The following is a 22,197-nucleotide window of genomic DNA, read 5'->3' as shown; positions in this document are numbered from 1 at the left end:
TCTAATCTACCTTCCTTCAGAGGTCATCAAAATCTATTTTTCTGAAGTCTAATATGCAGTTCAAACTCTTCTTAATTCCTCCTGGATATTACAAATAACAAAATCACTTTTCCCCAAGGTACAGCCATCTTCTAGCAATCAGCCAACTAATTCCTCTTGGTTTATGAGTACCAGGCCTATATAGTGCTCTCCAGTGGTGGGATTCAATCGATGTAACAACCAGTTCGCTGAGCGTGCACTTTGCACATGTGCAGCGCATTTGAAAACAGCTCTAAAACTTACCTTCTACTGCAGCCCCAGTGAGTAAAACAGCTGAGGCACGGCAATCCACTCTGCTGCCCCTATCAGCTGGACTTCAAACAAAGGAAATATAGGTCGGTATAATGCAGGGGCAGGCAGGCGGGCCCAGATGATCATCGGAGCAAACTGGTTCTCTCTCAGCTGATCGTCGGAGCTACCGGTTCACCCAAACCAGTCCGAACCGGCTGAATCCCACCCCTGGTTCTCTCTCACACACAGAGATACACACACATCGTTCCCTTTTCCATCTTCTGGTAAGTAAGATTTTCAGGAAAAGAGGACATGAATTTGCAGAACCTCTGACTCTTGATAATTTTTTTTATTTCCAGCAATGTCAAGGTAGCTGAAATCTCCCATTGTTACTATTCTGTACCTCCCTAAGTTTGTTTTTCAGAGACTTAATTCATATCTTTTGCCATATCTGGGTACTCTGTAATAAACTCCTATGGCAGTATCATTTTTGTTTGTCTCTCTATTCTATCCCAAATACTCCTAATATGATTTCATGATGTAATCCATGAATAACTGTGCAGGCAACACCTTCTCCCTTGCTGTTGAATTTAGGTGTTCATTTTTTCCCCATAAGTCAGTAGCTTTCCAGGGCTATGTTCAAACTGTGTATCATCCCACCAAATTTCTGTGAGCCCTGTGGTTAGTGAGGCTAGATAGGTTTATTTTTTTCCTTCTGTTCAGTTCTTTCCAGTTCTCAGAGACTGCCTAGACAAGCCCCTGCAGTGTTCTTGGCAAGATTTTTCAGAAGTGTTTTGCCCTTATCTCTTCCTAGAGCTCAGAGAAACTGACTAGCCCAAGTCCGCTTTGTATATAAGATAAGAATAAAATTCCCAGTCTCCCAGTTTCTATTTTAATGCTACACCAGGGGTCAGCAACCTGCGGCTCTGGAGCCACATGTGGCTCTTTCACCCCTCTGCTGCGGCTCCCTGTCACTCAAAATATGCATCACAACCGTCAATGTGCGACACCCGCCGGCCCGTGGTTTATTGAGCTTTTCAACCCCCAGTAGGCCAACCATGGATAAATCCAAGAAAATAAAAGTTTCAGAAGAATACAGTACATTTTATTCAACTACATATGCTAGGCCACTCAAGAAATAGTCAGGCACAGGCAGGGTTTTGTGGCTCCCGGTGTTTTCTTTTCAGTGGGAAATGGGTCCAAATGGTTCTTTGAGTGTTGAAGGTTGCAGACCCCTGTGCTACACCCAACTGTCTCTCATGTATAGTTAGTTTTATTATACATAATGAAGGATTCTAAGTATAATAAAAAGAGTTTCTTTTGATGTATATTTTAAAATGAAAAGGACCAGTATTACAATGAAGGAGGTAACAATAAAAAGGTAGAGTTCAGTGGTGGGATTCAGCCAGTTCTGTCCGGTTCGGGCAAACTGGTAGTGGTGACTGTGGGAGGCTCCGCCCACCCACCCGGATGTAATGCACGAGCAAAGAGCATGCATGGAAGGCCATGCGCATGCACAGAGGAGGCACATCCCAGTGAAGCAAGTGCACGGTAGGGAAGGTAAGCGAATCCCACCTCTAGTAGAGTTACTCATTTTCTGTTTGGATTCCGTCTTTTCAGACAAAAAATTATGTATATCAATATCATTGTAAAAGAAAGGCCGAAGAGTAAGATTGGACCTCGGAGGTGACAGGAGCATGCTTAGGAAATGCCTCGGTATTCATCTCTAAGACTGATCAATCCTTAGGTACTGACTGGACTAGTGGTTAGTCCAGCTGAAACTTCTATTATCTTTGAGAAATAATTTCAACAAAGCATTTGACAAAAACCTCCAAGGCATGCTGATTATTTAGGTAGATAAGCATGAAATGGATAGCATGAAAATTAGATGGATACATATCTGGCTCAAAAACCATACTTGGAGTCCTCATCAATGCTTCCTCATTACTTGGGGAAGAATTCTTTATTCTTCAAGATTTCATTAATTCCCCAGATGTAGACATAGAGGGAATATTATCATACAAGCAGGTGACATATTCATTAAAACAGAAATAAAATTAGAATTACCTTAACAGGACTGAGCTGAAAGCCTTACAGTAACCTTTGATACAGAGAATAATATAGAATAGAATAGAATTCTTTATTGGCCAAGTGTGATTGGACACACAAGGAATTTGTCTTGGTGCATACGCTCTCGGTGTACATAAAAGAAAAGATACATTCGTCAAGAATCATAAGGTACAGCACTTAATGATAGTCATAGGGAACAAATAAGCTATCAAAACATATTAGGAAACAGTCAATATGAATCTTAAGGACACCAGCAACAAGGTTGCAGTCATACAGTCATAAGTGGAAGGAGATGGGTGGTGGGAACGATGAAAAGATTAATAGTAATGCAGACTTAGTAACTAGTTTGACAGTGTTGAGGGAATTATTTATTTAGCAAAGTGATGGCATTTGGGGAAAAACTGTTCTTGTGTCTAGTTGTCCTAGTGTGCAGAGCTCTACAGCGTTGTTTTGAGGGTAGGAGTTGAAACAGTTTATGTCCAGGATGCGAGGGGTCTGTAGATATTTTCACAGCCCTCTTTTTGACTCGTGCAGTATACAGGTCCTCAATGGAAGGCAGGTTGGTAGCCATTGTTTTTTCTGCAGTTCTAATTATCCTCTGAAGTCTGGGTCTGTCTTGTTGGGTTGCAGAACCAAACCAGACAATTGTAGAGGTGCAGATGACAGAATAATTCCTCTGTAGAACTGCATCAGCAAAGTTGAAGTGCAAAGTTCTTCATTTAGCAAACAAAAATTAAATTTCAGGTCTAGAATGGAGACTGTGTTGGATTTGTTCAAAGGTTCTTAGAGTAGTAGTTGATTGCAAATTGAACTTGAATCAGTCGTGTGACATTCGTCAAGAAGAAGAAAAACCAATTTTGGGCTTCGTGACCAGAGATGTAATTTCAAATGCACAGGAAGGAGTTGTTCCACTTAGTTCTGTTTTGAATAGACTGCACTTTGGATACAGTTGAGCAGAATGATGAAGTGGGTGATCTGAATTAAGTTCTATAAAGAGAAATTAAAGAAATTTGGACTGTTCCACCTAAAGAAGACCAAATTTGGGGTATATAATAGTCTTCAAAGGCCTGAAAAAGTATCCTACAAAAGAAAGTCAGTTCTCTCTCACTCCAGCCTTCAGGGCATGGAATAATAGATTAATTTACAGGAAGGCAGATTTCAATTGAATATTAGAAATATCTTTCTAACAGCAAGAGCAGTTTGATAGTGAAACCAATGACCCAGAGAGGTTGTGACATAAGAAACATCACCTGCAGAATTTAATTTGGATGAGAATATTAATGATAAGTCAAATATAGAAAACTCATCCCCAGAACCATTTGGTCACAGGCCAATGAAACAAAAAGGATTATGGAAAAAAAAAGCCAACAGCTCATTTTCAAGGCATCAATTTATTTTCCTTAACCAACTCTGACCCTGATATCTCATGACACAACATCAATGGCAAATTCAGAAAATGAAGGACCAAAAATTTCTGGCTTGATTCTTATTTAAACGTCTGTTTCTGAGATGTGACAGATTTGTGTCAGGCTTGCCCCAGCTAGGTCCCTAGGAAAGAAAGACCCTCGACTCCATTTGATTGAAGTGATAGGTTCTTTTACTAGAAATTAGTGGTTGCAGCAAAAGCAAGCTAGAAGTAAAGCTCCCACACAAAAGGTTACAAACTTTTCATCTTTGTCCCAGCCCTCCCCCCCACCCTTGACCGTTAGTGTGCCACTTAGATGTTTTGGGAACTACTCAGATGTTTGGTGCAATTCACATTCCTTTCTTAGACTTCACAGCTCTGCAGCCCTGAAGACCGGAACAAGATGATTCACATTTCTGATTTCTGTCAAATCTGTCATTCCCTCCCCCTTTCTTAGTCATCCCTACCCTTTACATACCAATTGCCTATTTCTTCTCCTTTAGTTTTAGTAATTCTTGCCAGAACCGCAACGTGAATTCAACTCTGCGATCCAATATAATTCTCTTTGGGGCCCCATGCAGTCTGTACACGTGCTGCATGAACAGTTTAGCTAAGATGCGAGCAGAAGGAATTTTTTGGCATGGCACAAAGTGTACCAGTTTAGAGAAGAGATCAGTTACCACCCAAATAGCAATAGCACTTAGATTTATATACTGCTTCACAGTGCTTTACAGCCCTCTCTAAGCAGTTTACAGAGTCAGCCTGTTGCTCCCAACAATCTGGGTCCTCATTTTACCAACCCCACAAGAATGGAAGGCTGAGTCAACCTTGAACGTGGTGAGATAGATTAGGTAGGTAGGTAGGTAGGTAGGTAGGTAGGTAGGTAGGTAGGTAGGGAGAGAGAGAGAGAGACAGAGAGAGAGACAGAGACAGAGACAGACAGAGACAGAGACAGACAGACAGACAGATAGAGATAGAGATAGAGATAGAGATAGAGATAGAGATAGAGATAGAGATAGAGATAGAGATAGAGATAGAGATAGAGATAGAGATAGAGATAGAGATAGAGATAGAGATAGAGATAGCACTTAGATGTATATACTGCTTCACATTGCTTTACAGCCCTCTCTAAGCAGTTTACAGAGTCAACCTCTTGCCCCCACAATCTGGGTCCTCATTTTACCAATCTCAGAAGGATGGAAGAGTGAGTCAACCTTGAGCTGGTGAGACTCGAACTGCCAAACTGCTGGCAGCCAGCAGTCAGCAGAAATAGTCTGCAATATTGTATTGTAACCACTGCGTCACCATGGGTGATGGTATTCCCTGAACTATCTGGCAGCTCTACTATAAAATCCATCGAAATTTCTTTCCATGATGCTTTGGGCTCCACCACTGGCTGGAGGAGTCCCAGCATCTTCCCCTGGCACCTTTTTTGCAGAGGCACAGGATGGGCAGCTAGCCACATAGTTCCCTATGTTCTTTTTTAACAACAGTGTGCACGCGTGCGGTGAACCGGTAGTAACATAATGTGCAACCCACCACTGGGTTAGAGTACGGTACTGCAGACTACTTCTGTTGACTGCTGGCTGCCTGCAATTTGGCAGTTCAAATCTCACCAGGCTTAAGGTTGACTCAGCCTTCCATCCTTCTGAGGTTGGTAAAATGAGGACTCAGATTGTTGGGGCCAAAATACTGACTCTGTAAACCACTTAGAGAGGGCTATAAAACACTGTAAAGCAGTATATAAGTCTAAGTGCTATTGCTGTTGCTAACTGGGTGGTTAGATTTGATTACCTAAAGGGCACCTCCCAAATCTATGATTCAGTGGTTCTATACCTGTATGTCAAGGTACAATTGTGAATATTGCTATAGCAATGAAAATAAATACTTCTCAGATACACTGCTATACATACTGTAAGTACACAAATGATATAAATGTAGGCAAAAGATGTAAGTTATATACATCCTGATTTCACAGACATCCCTTCCCCCCAATGATCCATTAAATGGAGGTTTTGCCTTATGATTATCCAAAAAATATTACTGTAGACTTTTTTTTTTTAATTTGATTTATATGCCGCCCTTCTCCGGAGACTCAGGGCGGCTTACAATGCGCTAAGCAATAGCCTTCATCCTTTTGTATATTTATACAAAGTCAGCTTATTGCCCCCACAACTGGGTCCTCAATTTACCTACCTTAGAAAGGATGGAAGGCTGAGTCAACCTTGAGCCTTGGAGAGATTCGAACCAGCAGTAATTGCAGGCAGCTGTGTTAATGACAGGGTGCTCTAGACCACTGTGCTATCAAGACTTCCTATACCTGACAAGATTATCGGTTGATGTTTTCTACTGATTTTGTTTCCTTTTGCTCCTGATTGCAGCCTTACACATACTAAAGCAAAGAAATTGAAGAAAGAAGTTGCTGAACTGGTTGTGGTATTCTCACTAGGGTAAAATATCTTGCTTGCATTGCTTTTCAAAATACAGCGATTTGCATTTATATATTTGTGACAAATCTCAAGTTATGGAATGGTACAACAGTGCCCCCCTAAGCCCAGTAAACTGACCCCATGCTGAAATATCTGAATAGATGGAATTCAGTTTTTCCCCCAAAGTCTGTCACGTAATCTCATTTATGCACAAACTAAGAGGCAACTAATAAAAATCAGGCTGTACCTTTTCCTCATGGTGCATTAGTGAAGCTAGACCAGGGACATCATAGAAGAAGAAGAGTTCTGGACTGAGCAAAATGACAGATTCACTAAAGAAGTGCCAAAGAATTGAGGCCTTTGAACTATGGTGCTGGAGAAGACTCCTGCGAGTCCCTTGGACTGCAAGGCGATCAAACTGGTCAGTCCTAGAAGAGATCAACCCTGACTGCTGTTTAGAAGGCCAGATCCTGAAGATGAAACTCAAATACTTTGGCCACCTAATGAGAAGGAAGGACTCACTGGAGAAGAGCCTAATGCTGGGAACGATTGAGGGCAAAAGAAGAAAGGGACGACAGAGAATGAGGTGGCTGGATGGAGTCACTGAAGCAGTCGGCATGAGCTTAAATGGATTCCAGGAGATGGTAAAGGACAGGAAGGCCTGCAGGAACATTGTCCATGGGGTTGTGATGTGTCAGACACAACTTCAACAACAACAATTGAAACTAATGGAGTTACAATTCCAGAGGACCTTCTAGGAAGTGGTTATCTGGATTCTCTCTGGTCAAGGTTTGGCCTGGGCATAGCACTGACTGATTGCAGTTGTGAATGATCTCTGTGGGACTGGGATGGGTGATGCAATTCTTTTAGCACTACTTGGTCTCTATCTGAACTTCCCAGAGTAGCTGAATGTCCGTTTTGACCTTCTATTCAGATGGTTCTTGGTTCTCAAGAGTATCGTTAGTTTATTTTTTTAATTCCCTTCATAAATATGTGGCCTGTGTCTCCTGAGTTCATGTTCAGCCGCTTCAACATGATCCAATGTTGTGTCATTCTTAGCCACTTTTCCATCCTTCCATCCAAGCAATTGCTATTTGCAATTTTCCATTCACCTTCCTTTCCTTTTTTTTCCCACAACATAACTCCAACCTCTTATTTTGTTCCTATTTTGTTTTGTTTTGATTTCCTAAATTATTGTATCAAGGTAGGGACTGTAGATGCTAATGGCTCAGGATATACAGGACAGGCAAGAACAAGGAAGGTTGAAGGTCTCCTTCCACCACTCCCATCCTATTTAACATGCAGTGACTGAGGAGACCAACCACAAGAATCGTTTCAATTTCAAGACAATATTTAGAATCAGAATAGAGCTGGAAGGGACCTTGGAGGTCTTCTAGTCCAGCCCCCTGCTCAAGCAGGAGAACCTATACCATTTCAGACAAGTGACTGTCCAGTCTCTTCTTAAAAATCTTCTGTGATGAGTACCCACAATGTTTGAAGGCAAGCTGTTCCGCTGGTAAACTGTTAGGAAGTTTCTCCTGAATTCCAGGTTGCTTCTCTCCTTGATTAGTTTCCATCCATTGTTTCTGGTCCTGCTCTCTGGTGCTTTGGAAAATAAATTAACTCCCTCCTCTTAGTGGCAGCCTCTCAAATACTGGAATACTGCTATCGTATCGCCCCTAGTCCTTCTTTTCTCTAGACTAGCCAAACCCAAATCCTGTAATCGTTCTTCATATGTTTTAGTCTCCAGGCCTTTAATCATCTTAGTTGCCCTTCTTTGTATTTTTTCCAAAGTCTCAACATCTTTTTTTGTAATGTGGTGACCAAAAGTGGATGCAGTATTCCAGATCTGGCCTTACTAAGGCTTTATAAAGTGGTACTAATACTTCATGTGATTTTGATTCTACGCCTCTGTTTATACAACCAAGGATTGTATTGGCTTTTTTGGCTGCTGCCGCACACTGCTGACTCATGTTTAAGTGATCATCCACTAGGACTCCCTCTCACAGTTACTGTATTTGATATGCCACATCTGTTTGGAGTGCTTTACTTTGGATTCCTGAACTGAGTAGGAGGTTAGACCCAGTGATGGGATTCAGCCAGTTTGCACCACTTCAGGAGAACCGGTTGTTAACTTTCTGAGCAGTTTGGCAAACTGGTTGTTGGAAGAAATAATTAGGGCAGAGAACCAGTTGTTAAATTACTTGAATCCCACCACTGATTAGACCTAATGGTCCAAATGACCCCTTAGAATCATTCAGTGAACGTATGAATCCTAACTCAGTGGATTAAAAAGAAAATCACCAAATTGCCCCATACATTCTGGATTCATGCTTTGTTTTGAATTTATATACAGCCATAACAGCGGAAACTGGAATACTCACCATTACTTCTGCCAGATTTTTCTTGCATTGTATTGGCAGGATCACTGACAAACTCTTATCAGTTGCATCTCAAACCAACTTGTTATGGCCCGCCAGCAGCCTGCATGGATCGTGGCTGATCCCGATGAAGAGGAGGCTGGTGTGGTGTCGCACCAGCAGCCTGCACAGCCAGCGCTCGCGTCAGATAGCGAGGAGGCTGAAGAGGATGTGGTGCCAGAGGCAGAGACTCAGCCAGGGCCTTCAGAACTTCCAGAGGTTCCTTCAAGTGGAGAGAGCGAAGTGGAGGAGCCTCTCCTCAATGCTCGAGCACACAGGGCTGCCAAAAGGCAGGAGTGGCTACTCAGGAGGAGGAGGAGGTCTACTCGAGAGTAGGGCTTGAGGATAATTGGCCACTCCCTTAGCCTACTTAAGTCGCACGCAGCTAGTGCTTTTTTGCTGGAAACAACTCGTATTTATAATCAGAGTATTTTGGTTTATCATATCTTGCTTTCTGGGCTGGTTGCCAACCTTTACCGGTCTTCTTTATACTTGTTACTTAATAAATTTGATAAGGACCGTTGGTGTGTGTCAATATCCTCGGAAATCCAGAGCTGGGGCAGAACACAACTGGGCAAAATTACCCTTAATCTTACAGGGACATTATAGAGCATTTTAAAGAAAACCATTAATTAGAACTGGCTAAGGCTATAAACACTGTCCTCCACTATTAAAATGGAGCTATAGACTATCTTGCTTGCTGTGCAGAATTTATGTTACCCACTTATGGACATATGGATTTCTATTTATTCTTTTCTCTTGTAACAGACCCATTCTGAGGGGTCCCTGGTGAAAATCATAGCAGATTGCTATGAATCCATCTGATTTTTTTTAAGATACTTCAGTCTGCTTTGGAAAGGAGGGAGAGATATGGATGGATGGATGGATGGATGGATGGATGGATGGATCGATGGATCGATGGATCGATGGATCGATGGATCGATGGATCGATGGATCGATGGAGTGAGTGGTGGGTTTCAGCCAGCTTGCACCACTTCGGGAGAACCGGTTGTTAACTTTCTGAGCAGTTTGGTGAACTGGTTATTGGAAGAAATCATTAGGGCAGAGAACCAGTTGTTAAATTATTTGAATCCCACCACTGGATGGATGGATGGATGGATGGATGGATGGATGGATGGATGGACAAATGCATTGGATTCTGTTATCCAAAGCCCAGAAATACTTTGACAATCATCATGAAAACCTCAAGGATGTAATGAATTGTGCAGTTTTATGCTGAACAGTATTTTTAAAGATTGTAAAAAGAATTTTTGAAAGAGTTTTTGAAAGGAATTTATCTGGAAAAAGGGGCTAATAGGAGGAGCACAAGAAAAACAGAGAGAATTTCAAATCATTTCAGCTAACCTAAAGACAGGCTTAATTAGTACTCAGATATGATATCTCCAGGGAATACCAGAGCTGTAAATTAGATTGGGAAGTTAGGAAAACAAGGAAGAAGGTAATGGAAACTCATTTCCATTTTGTGCCAAGAAAACAACATGAATATGTCTGTGTAATCACCAGGAATCAATCTTAACTCTTAGGAGACCTCACTTAGTTAAATCCTACTTGCTTTAGAATCCTGAGTTTATGACCAAATGCAGGTCGTTGATCTGATACAGCATCCTGCATTTCTAAATGAATGTTCTTAAAAAGATTCTTAATTTCTGGCATCAAAGTTTTGCCAATTTTTCAAACCTGAGATAATACCCTCACCTACCCTTCAGTTAGAGGACACATGATGTTATGTCCAGTTTTTTAAAAAAAAAACAACACCCAATTTCTGAAGTCATTTTTTAATTTAAAATCACTTTCTCAGTTATGCACCCTTATATGGTAAAGGAGTGGCCAGAATTAATGGGAGAAAGCAGATCATCTCTTCCCCCAAGGCAAGGTACACACTGATATTTAATACTAACAGACGATTGGATGGATGGAAATTTTATCCAGCCTACAAATTCACCAAGCAACAATTAACATGAAGCCAGCGCTGTTAAGTGGAAACCATGGTCACAATAATAGTTAACTTCCCAACTCAGTTTAGATTTTTTTTTTTTTTTTTTTTTTTAAGCCCACATCCCTTCAAATTCTTCCAAGGTCATTTTGGAAGTAATCATGTCTCTGCTTTATCTTATCTGAAACTGCTGAGATTTGGGAACTGGACATAAAGTTCTCACATCAGAATTTACTAAGAAAATAAGATGTCAGGGTTCCAAGTAACACCCCCAATGAAAGAAGACTCTGAGGCTTGAAGTTCCTCAAAGTTCCATTTTATTAGAGATGTCATATTGGCACATCTGGGGAAACCCAAATCTGAAAGCTTCCAGGTTTTCCCCACCCAAAGGAAAGTCCAAGTCCCTGCCCAGCACCCAAATGTCCATCACATGGTCCAATCAAAACACTGTCCCAACTGGAGATGCCTCCCAGTCACATCCCCTCCAGGTGCAGGGCAAGATGTCCTTGACTCTCTGAGAAAGGAATATTATTATGACACCTGGCTCCACACAATCACCCTGGCTCCACACAATTCCCCCCTCTCAGTTTCCCACAGCAGTAAATGTGGCAAGCCTGAAGGCCCAATGCAAAAGATGGCTTCCAGGCCTGACATAAGAAAGTGTTCAAAAATATATGGCATTACATTCTTATAATGTTAGCTATGATATGTGTGTGAGAGAGTGAGAGAGAAATACAGTAAGTGAGGGAGTTGGACAAACGCAATAATAAATGGGCAAACAATAGATACAAACTCAAGGTAAACCGCTCCAAACTCGATTAGAGTCAAAAATATGACTTCAGCAACAGAGTTGTCAATGCCTGGAATGCACTACCTGACTCTGTTGTTACCTCCTCAAACCCCCATAACTTTAACCTTAGACTGTCTACCGTTGACCTCACCCCATTCCTAAGAGGTATGTAAGGGGACGTGCATAAGCGCACCAGCGTGCCTACCGTCCCTGTCCTACTGTCCCCATTTATTCGTACTCATTTCCTGTGTTCATGTCCATGTCTATACTTATACCTGGTTTCTCGTACATGTTTGACAAACTAAATAAAATAAAATAAAAATAACATTTTTTGAACTGTATTATACTCTGCCCTCAGAGCCAGTACAACTAATCATATATTCATTTTGATTCCATTGGGAATGCAACAGGATATGAATCTCACGATTACCTATGTGTAGAGTAGAGTGTTGGGTTGCCCCTGGTTCGGACCAGTTCCCAAGAACCGGTAGTAAAACTGGTGGGAGGCTCCACCCACTGACCCGGACATCATCATAGGTGATCTGCACATGCGCATGCACAGAAGAGTGAGCGTGTGGGCGCGGGTGCAATGCAAACTGGTAGTAAAGGTAAGTAGGACCCACCCCTGGTGTGAGCTGCTGAAAAAAATCACCTGATCTGCAAAAACAGAATTTTTTCCTTTTTTTTTTTTTCCTTTTTTCTTTCTACACTCTTTGAGTTCCAGGGCTCTACTAAATTCAATATCCACAGCTGGTATCAAAACGGCATCCCACAATTGCAAATGTTGGTGGCTTTACTCCATAGCTAATTTATTTAGAATTAGGAGAAATTATATCATTAGGCTGGGAAAGCCTCAATGTCAAAAATGCATCTTTTCTTGGTACCATATAGTTGCTCCCTCGTTTCTCTGGATAGGAAGTTAAGCAAGTGGAGAAAATAGGAGGAGATATCACCTGGGAGTTTTCAAACCAATTAAGAAGATTTGGAATTAGGCAAGTAGTGCCCATTCTAACATCTGGTTTCTTTTTCAACCAGATGGCAATTGGTATTCTCCCACTATGTCCTCAGGTCTGCTGGGGCTGTTAATCAATGCCAGGTCCCTTCATAATAAGATTTTTATCAACTATGATTTGATCATGGATAAGAAAGATAATCTGATATACACTGCTCAAAAAAATAAAGGGAACACAAGCAGAAGACATCTGAGATCTGAATGAATGAAATAGCCTTATTAAATACTTTGTTCTTTACATACAGTAGTTTATACACTGCTCAAACAACTAAAGGGAGCACAAAACTACTGTATGTAACGAACAAAGTATTTAATAAGGCTATTTCATTCATTCAGATCTCGGATGTCTTCTGCTTGTGTTCCCTTTATTTTTTTGAGCAAGGTATATTATCTATACCAAGAATGGGAAGTTTTGTGCTGTAAGCTTTACTCAGTTGCACCCACCTGATGCAAGACTGTCTTAGAGTTAGGAAAACTAATGCATAAACTATAGGAATTGTATGTAGTTCTTTAGACTTCTAGACTTCATTATGTTGGTCAAGTAAAATTATGATTTTGTTCATATACAGATGAACTGAATTGCCCATCAGTCTCTTTCCCTAAACCAGGGGTCTGCAACCTTAAACACTCAAAGAGCCATTTGGACCCGTTTCCCACAGAAAAGAAAACACCGGGAGCCACAAAACCCTTCCCGTGCCTGACTATTTCTTGAGCGGACACAAAGCTAGCATATGTAGTTGGATGAAACGTTCTGTTTTCTTCTGAAACTTTTATTTTCTTGGATTTATCCATGGTTGGCCTACCGGGGGTTGAAAAGCTCAATGTGCGCCGGTGGGTGTCGCACATTGGCGGTTGTGACGCATATTTTGAGTGACAGGGAGCCGCAGCAGAGGGGTGAAAGAGCCACATGCAGCTGCAGAGCCGCAGGTTGCTGACCCCTGTCCTAAACCTAGTACAACAAGATGATAGCCCTGAGGATATATGGAATCGCATGCCAGGGCATAACAATTCAACCCACCATAAATGACAGTACAGACTTTTGATGACATTTAGACTATTAAGCAGGAAAACATGACTTTAAAAAGCAAGGATTCATTTTGGTCCCTGTCATAATCCAATCATATTCTATAGAGTTTAATGTGAATTAGACTATCCCACATCACGTCTACTTTGTCAAATGCCTTTCTGAAGTCCAGGTATACTATGTTCGCAGAAAGTCACTGGTCTGCTAATTTAGTCACTTTATCAAAGAAAGATATAAGGTTTGACTGGCATGATCTATTTTTAACATGTTGGCTTCTAGTAATCACCCTGTTCATTTTTAGCTGCTCACTAATTCTCTGCTTGATGATCTTTTCTGGGATTTTCCCAGGTATTGATGTCAAGCTGATTGACCTATAATTTCCTGGATACATTTTTTAATGATTTAATGAGTTAAATATATGAAATAATTCAGCTTCCACTAGATGAAAAAACATTGGAGGTATAGTATATGACATCTGTAACACTGACTTCATTTACTAGCACACAATTTAGCTCAATGGCCAAAGATCCTCATATTCAGAATATTCAGAATTATTTTTAAAAATCATAGCACTTGATCAAAAGTTACATAGGGAATCTATGAAACTATTTAGCATTTTAGCATTTCATTCTGGCCCATTTTCCATTCATGGAAAGCATGAAGCATTTTCACAGAAGCAAGAACAAAACAAGATAATTTTCTGTCCCTATCGCTATGCTTACGGAAAGCTTTTGTTTAAAAGTTTCCCATTGTTGATGTTTTCTTTTTTTTTTTCTAGATAACCACCAAGGTACTTTCTGAATATCTTTAATGGACCATTAACTAGCTCTCTCCAAGCTACAGTTGGAATGGAAAAGAAATGCTGAGTCCTATGAAAACATCACAATCAGATAGATAGAACACCTTTGGGTAGGAAAATTAATACAGTAGAGAGGAGTTTTGTAAGACTCCTTCCTCTTCCTCCTCTGTTTTGCAAACAGACAAACACATACACAAACACAAACATGCATACACAGAGACGCAGTTCTATATATCAGAAAAAGAGAGATAGATATTCTTAAATTGAACGCACACAATTGAAGAAAAATATGCAAGATGCCACTTGGATTTAAAGCATGGGCACCAAAGCCATACCTACCTATCCACAAAAGAGCATCACAGCTAAATGGCATAATAGTCTTGATGCTCAGAATATATTATACCAAAAATCAAGCAGAGAAAGGAGGCATTGATGTAATTTCAGTGCCATTTTTCCACAAGGAATTCTATAATGTGTCAGATATAAGGAAACCCTATACATTACATTCCATGTATATATTAGAAACAGCATGAGGTCACACAGTATGTGTGGAAGATATGCAAAGCATATTTGAAAGCTAAATTCATAGTACATCAAGACATATTAAAGCGAACCCTGAGCAAGATGCCTGTGTAAATCTTCATTTCGGAATGGAGTATTAAACTGTGAGGTGCTCACTTCCTTCCAAATAGATGTAGTTCCATTAAGGACTACACGTTGAGTGCAGTTGGTCAACTAATTATGAATCTATCTGGTGGTGATGTTGTCTAACCAATATTTTTCTATCTTACCAAGTAGTATGTTGTGGTCTACTTTATCAAATGCCTTACTGAGGTAAATATATGTATACTGAGGTAAATAGGTGATGCCTGGCTCAACAGTAGTGTTGTGAGAGACATCTAGGTACCCTAAAACAGGGGTCACCAACCTTTCGGACCTCAGGGACCACTAAATTCATAATTTTAAATCCCGTAGATCACTAATATGATCTGCCTAATGACCGCCTGGGTGGGTGTGGCCAACTTGATGTCACTCACGTCGAGGGGTGCCTCGCTGGCCTCTATTCACCCCTCCACTCCTCACCTGCCCACCTGGGCTCCTTAGGGCCCCAACAGGAAACAGTTATTGGAGCTAAGCAGCCACCACAAGAAAGAGTTGGCAAAACAGCTGGCTCAGTTCAAATTGGATCTGGCTGAGAAGGAGGCTCAGCAGAAGCACCTCACTGAGGACTAGGAGCATAGGCTTTCCAAGCAGAGGGAAGACCTGCAGGAGTGCAAGGCCAGGTACCGGTGCCTGGAAGCTCAGCTGGCTGAAATGGTCAGCCAGTTCCAGGCCATGAGGCAGTTCCACTGGAACAAGGCCCTCTGACTCTTCACCACCAGAGGTGCTTCCCTCCAGCCTTCGCCCAAATCCCCACACCAGGAGGCCAAAGCAGACCCCAAATTGGAATTTCTGTCGCACTCCAACCCACAAAAACAGACCCTGAAGGGGGAGACTCTCTGCAGTAACACAAGCATTCATTGTACGTATCCTAAATCAGGGGCCGTAGTTTGAGGACCCCTGATTTAGTGCAATATAAAAAAATGCAAATAATTTTTCTGCAGACCACCAAAATTTTCTTTTCAAAATTTTCACGGACCACCAGTTGGTAACCACTGTCCTAGAAGACCACTACTTAGATATGAGCCAGCAATGTGCTGTCAAAAAAGCCAATGCAATCGTAGGCTGCAACAACAGAGGGATAACCTCAAGATCACGAGAAGCAATAATACCAATTTATTTATTTATTCACTTATTCATTTTAGAAAATTTATATTGCTGCCTACTCGCACATGGTGACTCAAGGCAGCTTACACGGATATAAAAACCATATAAAATTAAAGTAATAAAATAATAACCCACCACTCTGGCGACAACATACATTCACACAAACCATTTAATGGGCTCCATCCCGCTCTGGGTTCCCCAGGCCCGCTGACAGAACCAAAAAGAGCCTTGGTAGTACAGTGGTTTAAAGCACCCTGTTATTAACACAGCTGCCTGCTATTATTGCAGGTTCGAATCTTACCAGACTCAAGGTTGACTCAGCCTTCCATCCTTTCTAAGGTAGGTTAAACGAGAACCCAGTTTGTGGGGGCAATAAGCTGACTTTGTATAAATATACAAAAGTATGAAGGCTATTGATTAATGCATTGTAAGCCGCCCTGAGTCTCCGGAGAAGGGCGGCATATAAATCAAATTTTAAAAAAAAAAGTCTTCAGCGCCTTCTGAAAGAGTGTTAGAGTGGGGGCCAGTCTAATGTCTGGAGGAATGATGTTCCAGAAAGAGGGAGCCACCACAGAGAAAGCCCTTCTTCTGGGTCCCACCAGATGTATCTCCCTAGGGGATGGGCCCTGCAACATTCCTTGCTTCCCTGCTCTAGTGGATCAGGTATTTATTTTATTTTATTATTTATTAATTTTATTTCTATACCGCCCTTCTCCCGAAGGACTCAGGGCGGTGTACAGCCTGATTAAAAGCACAAAGTCAGACAAAATTTAAAAATTATTAAAATTATTAAATAATTGGCTCAATTATAAAACCCCCAAATTTAAAATCCCATATTTAAAACCAATTAAAATCTTTACATTGATAGCCCGGCCTGGCGGAACAACAAGGTTTTGAGGGCACAGCGAAATACACGGAGAGACAGTCTCTACAGGTAGAGACAGTCCCTCAGATAACCTGGTCCCAAGCTATGAAGAGATTTAAAGGTGACAACCAGAATCTTGAATTGCACCCAGAAGCAAATTGGCAACCAATGCAGTTCCCTCAGGAGAGGTGATACATGTGTACACAGGGATCTGCCCAAAACAATGCAGGCTGCTGCATTTTGTACCAACTGGAGCTTCTGGATGCTCTTCAGGGGCAGCACCATGTAGAGTCCATTGCAGTAGTCAAGACGGGAGGTGACTAGTGAATGAATGACCGTGAGTAGGGAATATTATCTTGCCAGGCTCAAGGTTGACTCAGACTTCCATCCTTTCTAAGGTAGGTAAATTGAGGACCCAGTTTGTGGGGGTAATAAGCTGACTTTGTATAAAATATACAAAAGTATGAAGGCTATTGCTTAACGCACTGTAAGCCACCCTGAGTCTCCGGAGAAGGGCGGCATATAAATCAAATTATATATATATACATATAAACCACAATTGCACAAAGGTCCTCCTGGCCACGACTGCCACCTGCTCTTCAAGCAGGAGTCACGAGTCTAGAAGAACCCCCAGATTATACACCCTCACTTATATTACACTAGTGAGGCCACACTTGGAATAATGCATACAGTTCTGGTCACCATGATACAAAAAAGATGCTAGAAAGTGTACTGAGAAGAGCAACAAGAATGATAAAGGGTCCGTGGGCTAAATCGTATGATGAATGGTTAAGGGAGCTAGGTATGTCTGGCCTATCGAAGAGAAGGATTGGGGGAGGGATGATAACTATTTTCCAATACTTAAAGGGCTGTCACAGAAAAGAGGGGATTGATTTATTCTCCAAAGACCAGACAGGTCAGGACAAGAAATAAAGGGTGTAAGCTCATTAAAGAGAGATCCAACCTAGAAATAAGGAGGAATTTCCTGACAGCGAGAACAATTAATCAATGGAATAGCTTGCCTCCCAGAGTTGTGGGTGCTCCATCACTGGAGGTTTTCAACAATAGACTGGACAACCATTTGATCGGGGGTGGTATAAGGTCTCCTGCCTTGAGCAAGGGTTGGACTAGAAGACCTCTGAGGTATCTTTCAGCCCTATGTTTCTATGTTCTACTTGCTTTCATGAGAGAGGTGGAAGATGTCAGAGCAAAGGGGCAGGGAAAAATGAAGGGAACCTATCCATCCCACCACTTCAAAAGAAGCGCAATAGCGTCTTTCTCAAAGGCTTCCCCAAGACCAAGATCATTCTGGAGCACAGGAATCTGGTGCTCACTCCACAGACCGGTGCAGCCCGTGTGGGCAGAAGCAGGCAACAGGACTGAGTGGATGGATCACATAGAAGACGAGAATGCTTAAAGTTCACTCTCCTGTTGTTTGCTGCAAATCCTTCCGCATACGTAGCTAGGTGTCCTTCTACTCAAGCTCTTTTTGTGTACAAAAAGCTTGAGAAGATATAATATACAATATATACAGTTACTAAATTCCCTAAATTAAAGGCTGGGAAAGCTGAGCCAGTTCCCCACCAGACTGACTCACAATCCTTCACTGAGTTGACATTAAAAAGTGCTGACAGCTGAAGGAGTGGAGGACACTTTCATCTGGCAGTAGCCTCCTGTTGGCCCAGGGGTCAGTGCCGTCTCCTCAGCCTTCCCTTTCCCATCAAAGCCATTTCTTTCTCAGTCCTTTATTAAACAGGGTCACCGCTGGTGTTCCTTCTCCTCCCCCTCCCCCGTCAGCAAAAAATGCTCCCTTGCCTGGCCACTCCTGGCCTGAAACGTAGCCGCCTTCATTCCTGCCATCGCTTTGAACTGCTTCGACCAACATCAAGGCAGAAGGGCAGAGGCATGTGATCTGTTCTCCCTATATTAATTATCTTGCTTAATTGAAAGGGGGGAAAAAACGTTTCAAAAATGGGAGCCATTCCTGGCAATTTAGAGTATCTGGAGAGCACAGCAGGAATTTGTAGCAGCTCCAATTTGTTTATCTCCCACTTTTATACATGCAAATATAGCTCTTTGGGAAACAGCCACTAACCTGAACTCATGATAATAATCTCTGATAAGTGGGGCATGATTTAGGGGGAAATTAGTAGTAGTAATAATAGTAGTAAATAAATAAAATAAATAAATAAAGTTCATTGTCATTGTACGTGTGTACACAGTATACCCAGTGGTGGGATTCATATAATTTAACAACCGGTTCTCTGCCCTAATAATTTCTTCCAACAACCAGTTTGCCAAACTGCTCAGAAAGTTAACAACCGGTTCTCCCGAAGTGGTGCGAACTGGCTGAATCCCTCCACTATACCCATACAACGAAATTCACATAATACCCAGAGATCAGACCCAACTCACATGACAATCCCCAGACATACACCCCCACCCACCAAAAATTGCCCACCCCTAAAACCACCCAAGCATCCACACAACAGACCAAGTAATGTTGTCCAACAGCTCACTGATGGTGGCCCATTGTTGAGTGCAATTATAGCTCTGGGATAAAAACTATTCAGAAAACATGTGGTCCGAGTTTTAATTGTTCTGTATCTTCTGCCAGAAGGCAACAGTCCAAAAAAATTGTAAGCAAGATGGGAAGAGTGTCTGAGAATGTTATGCAACTTCCTCAAACAGTGAGATTTGAAGATGTCGTCCAGGGGTGGTAGCTGGAGCCCGATGATATTCTGGGCAGTTTTAATGATTCTCTGTAGAGCTTTTTTGTAGTAGTAGTTTTTTTTTTTTTTAATTTATATGCCGCCCTTCTCCGGAGACTCAGGGCGGCTTACAATGCGTTAAGCAATAGCCTTCATACTTTTGTATATTTTATACAAAGTCAGCTTATTGCCCCCACAAACTGGGTCCTCAATTTACCTACCTTAGAAAGGATGGAAGGCTGAGTCAACCTTGAGCCTTGGAGAGATTCGAACCAGCAGTAATTGCAGGCAGCTGTGTTAATAACAGGGTGCTTAGACCACTGTACCATCAAGGCTCTTAGTTATTGTTGTTGTTACACTCTTGCCCAAATATTGAGGTTAGATTTGGCACTTTTGTCTGCCTGTCATCTCGTTCTCAAAGACCTGAAATGTTTAGGTGATATTTCCAGAAAAATACCAGGATGCAGTGGTGGGATTCAGCCAGTTCGCACCACTTCGGGAGAGCCGGTTGTTAACTTTCTAAGCAGTTTGGTGAACTAGTTGTTGGAAGAAATCATTAGGGCAGAGAACCGGTTGTTAAATTATTTGAATCCCACCACTGGTTTGTGATGGTTTGTGAAATCTCAGTAATTCTCTTAAACAAAACAAACAGTAGAAAAACCAGACTCTGAAGAAGCACAAGCATGAAAATCAGATTATTTTTTTAAGTAATTGTTTCAAATGTTTTTCTGAAGCATAAAGCTTTCTGCAAAGTGTAAACTCAAGTGTAAGAATTGGATGCTTCTGTTGCAGAAGAAGAGAGATACTCAGGGAGGTCACAAGACAAGATGGCAATTGTGGTGTATGTGCAATCATGATTGTGGCTGTCAATTTGACATTTTAATAGCAATAACACTTTGACTTCACAGTGCTTTACAGCCCTCTCTAAGCAGTTTGCAGAGTCAGCATATTGCCCCCAACAATCTGGGTCCTCATTTTACCAACCTCGGAAGGATGGAAGGCTGAGTCAACCTTGAGCCTGGTAAGATTTGAACTGCCAAATTGCAGGCAGTCAGCAGAAGTAACCTGCAGTACTGCACTCTAACCACTGCACCACCAAGGCCTCTCCTTGTGGACATCTCTATAGATACCAGTTGTATTTTTTTCCCAAAACCAAGTTTCCTTCTTGAAATGGTCTATTGTATCCCATGAAAATGACCCCAAATTGGACCCCCTTGAAGGTAATGGTTAATGCTGCACAAGCAGTGTCCATCCCGTGGCCCTCACACGTAGTCCATCAGTCTGACTTAGGTAAATGTCCAGGGTTCAATCCTCTCATGTGCAAGGAGAGCCCCCATCCTAAGCACAGAGTTGGGCTTGTCACTGATTACAGAGTAGCTTCCATGGCTGAATGGGAATTTGAAACTGGGTCTCTCAAGCCCCTCTCCAACACCCAAATCACTGGCGTACCCAGGCTCAGAGGTGGGTTTCAGCAGGTTCTGACCGGTTCTGGAGAACCGGTAGTGGAAATTTTGAGTAGTTCGGAGAACTGGTAAATACCATCTCTGACTGGCCCCACCCCCATCTATTGTCTGCCTCCCGAGTCCCAGCTGATCAGGAGGAAATGGAGATTTTACAATATCCTTCCCCTGGATTGGGGTGGGAATGGAGATTTTACAGTATCCTTCCCCTGCCACACCCACCAAGCCACATCCACTAAGCCATTCCACACCCACCAAGCCACATCCACAGAACCGGTAGTAAAAAAAATTGAAATCCATCACTGCCCAAGCTCCATTTTTCTCATTCGTTAATCCAATAGCCAGGATATTGTGATTAAGGCATTTTTTAAAATTTTATTACTTTACTTTACTTTACTTTACTTTACTTTACTTTACTTTACTTTACTTTACTTTACTTTACTTTACTTTACTTTACTTTACTTTACTATTTTATTTTATTTTATTTTTATAGCCATCCATCTCACATCCATGACTCTGGATTCCACACTGCACATTTGTATTCCATGCTGCCCATCATGGCTTATCCTTAAGACAAATTCATTCTAGTCCAGTTTGCAGAGGATTGGCAGCAGGACAGCCTGTTGCTGTTTTTTCAACAGCACTGAAAAAAAGTACTGTGTTTTTCGCTCCATAAGACGCACCTATATTTAGAGGAGGAAAACAAGAAAAAAATATGAATCTGGAGTGCCGTCTCACTGTGAATATGGAGCGCCAAATATGGAGCAGCAATGTAGTGAGGCGGAGCCTGAGAGGACCACAGATAGATGTCTTCTCATGTGCCAGCTCTGCCTATTGACTCCTGCACTTCAATGGGGTTCAGAACTGTAAAAGGACGCCACTGCCGCGGCCTGACTACGATATTCACTCCATAAGACACACAGACATTTCCACCCACTTTTTTTGGGGGGGGGAGTGCATCCACTTTTTTTGGGGGGGGGAGCAAAAAATATGGTAACTTATGACCGGTTTTTCACACTTAATAATAATAATAATAATAATAATAATAATAATAATAATAATAATAATAATAATAATTTTATTTCTATACCGCCCTTCTCCCGAAGGACTCAGGGTGGTGTACAGCCAATTTAAAAACACAGGACACAACAATAATTAAAAATTAAAATAATTAAATAGATTTGGCCGATTTAAAACTTAGACCATTGTAGTATCCCCACA

This window comes from Pantherophis guttatus, chromosome 6 (assembly GCF_059756535.1).
Source record: "Pantherophis guttatus breed Tessera chromosome 6, ASM5975653v1, whole genome shotgun sequence".
In the NCBI taxonomy this organism is placed as follows: domain Eukaryota; kingdom Metazoa; phylum Chordata; class Lepidosauria; order Squamata; family Colubridae; genus Pantherophis; species Pantherophis guttatus.
Note: the sequence above shows the minus strand (reverse complement) of the source record.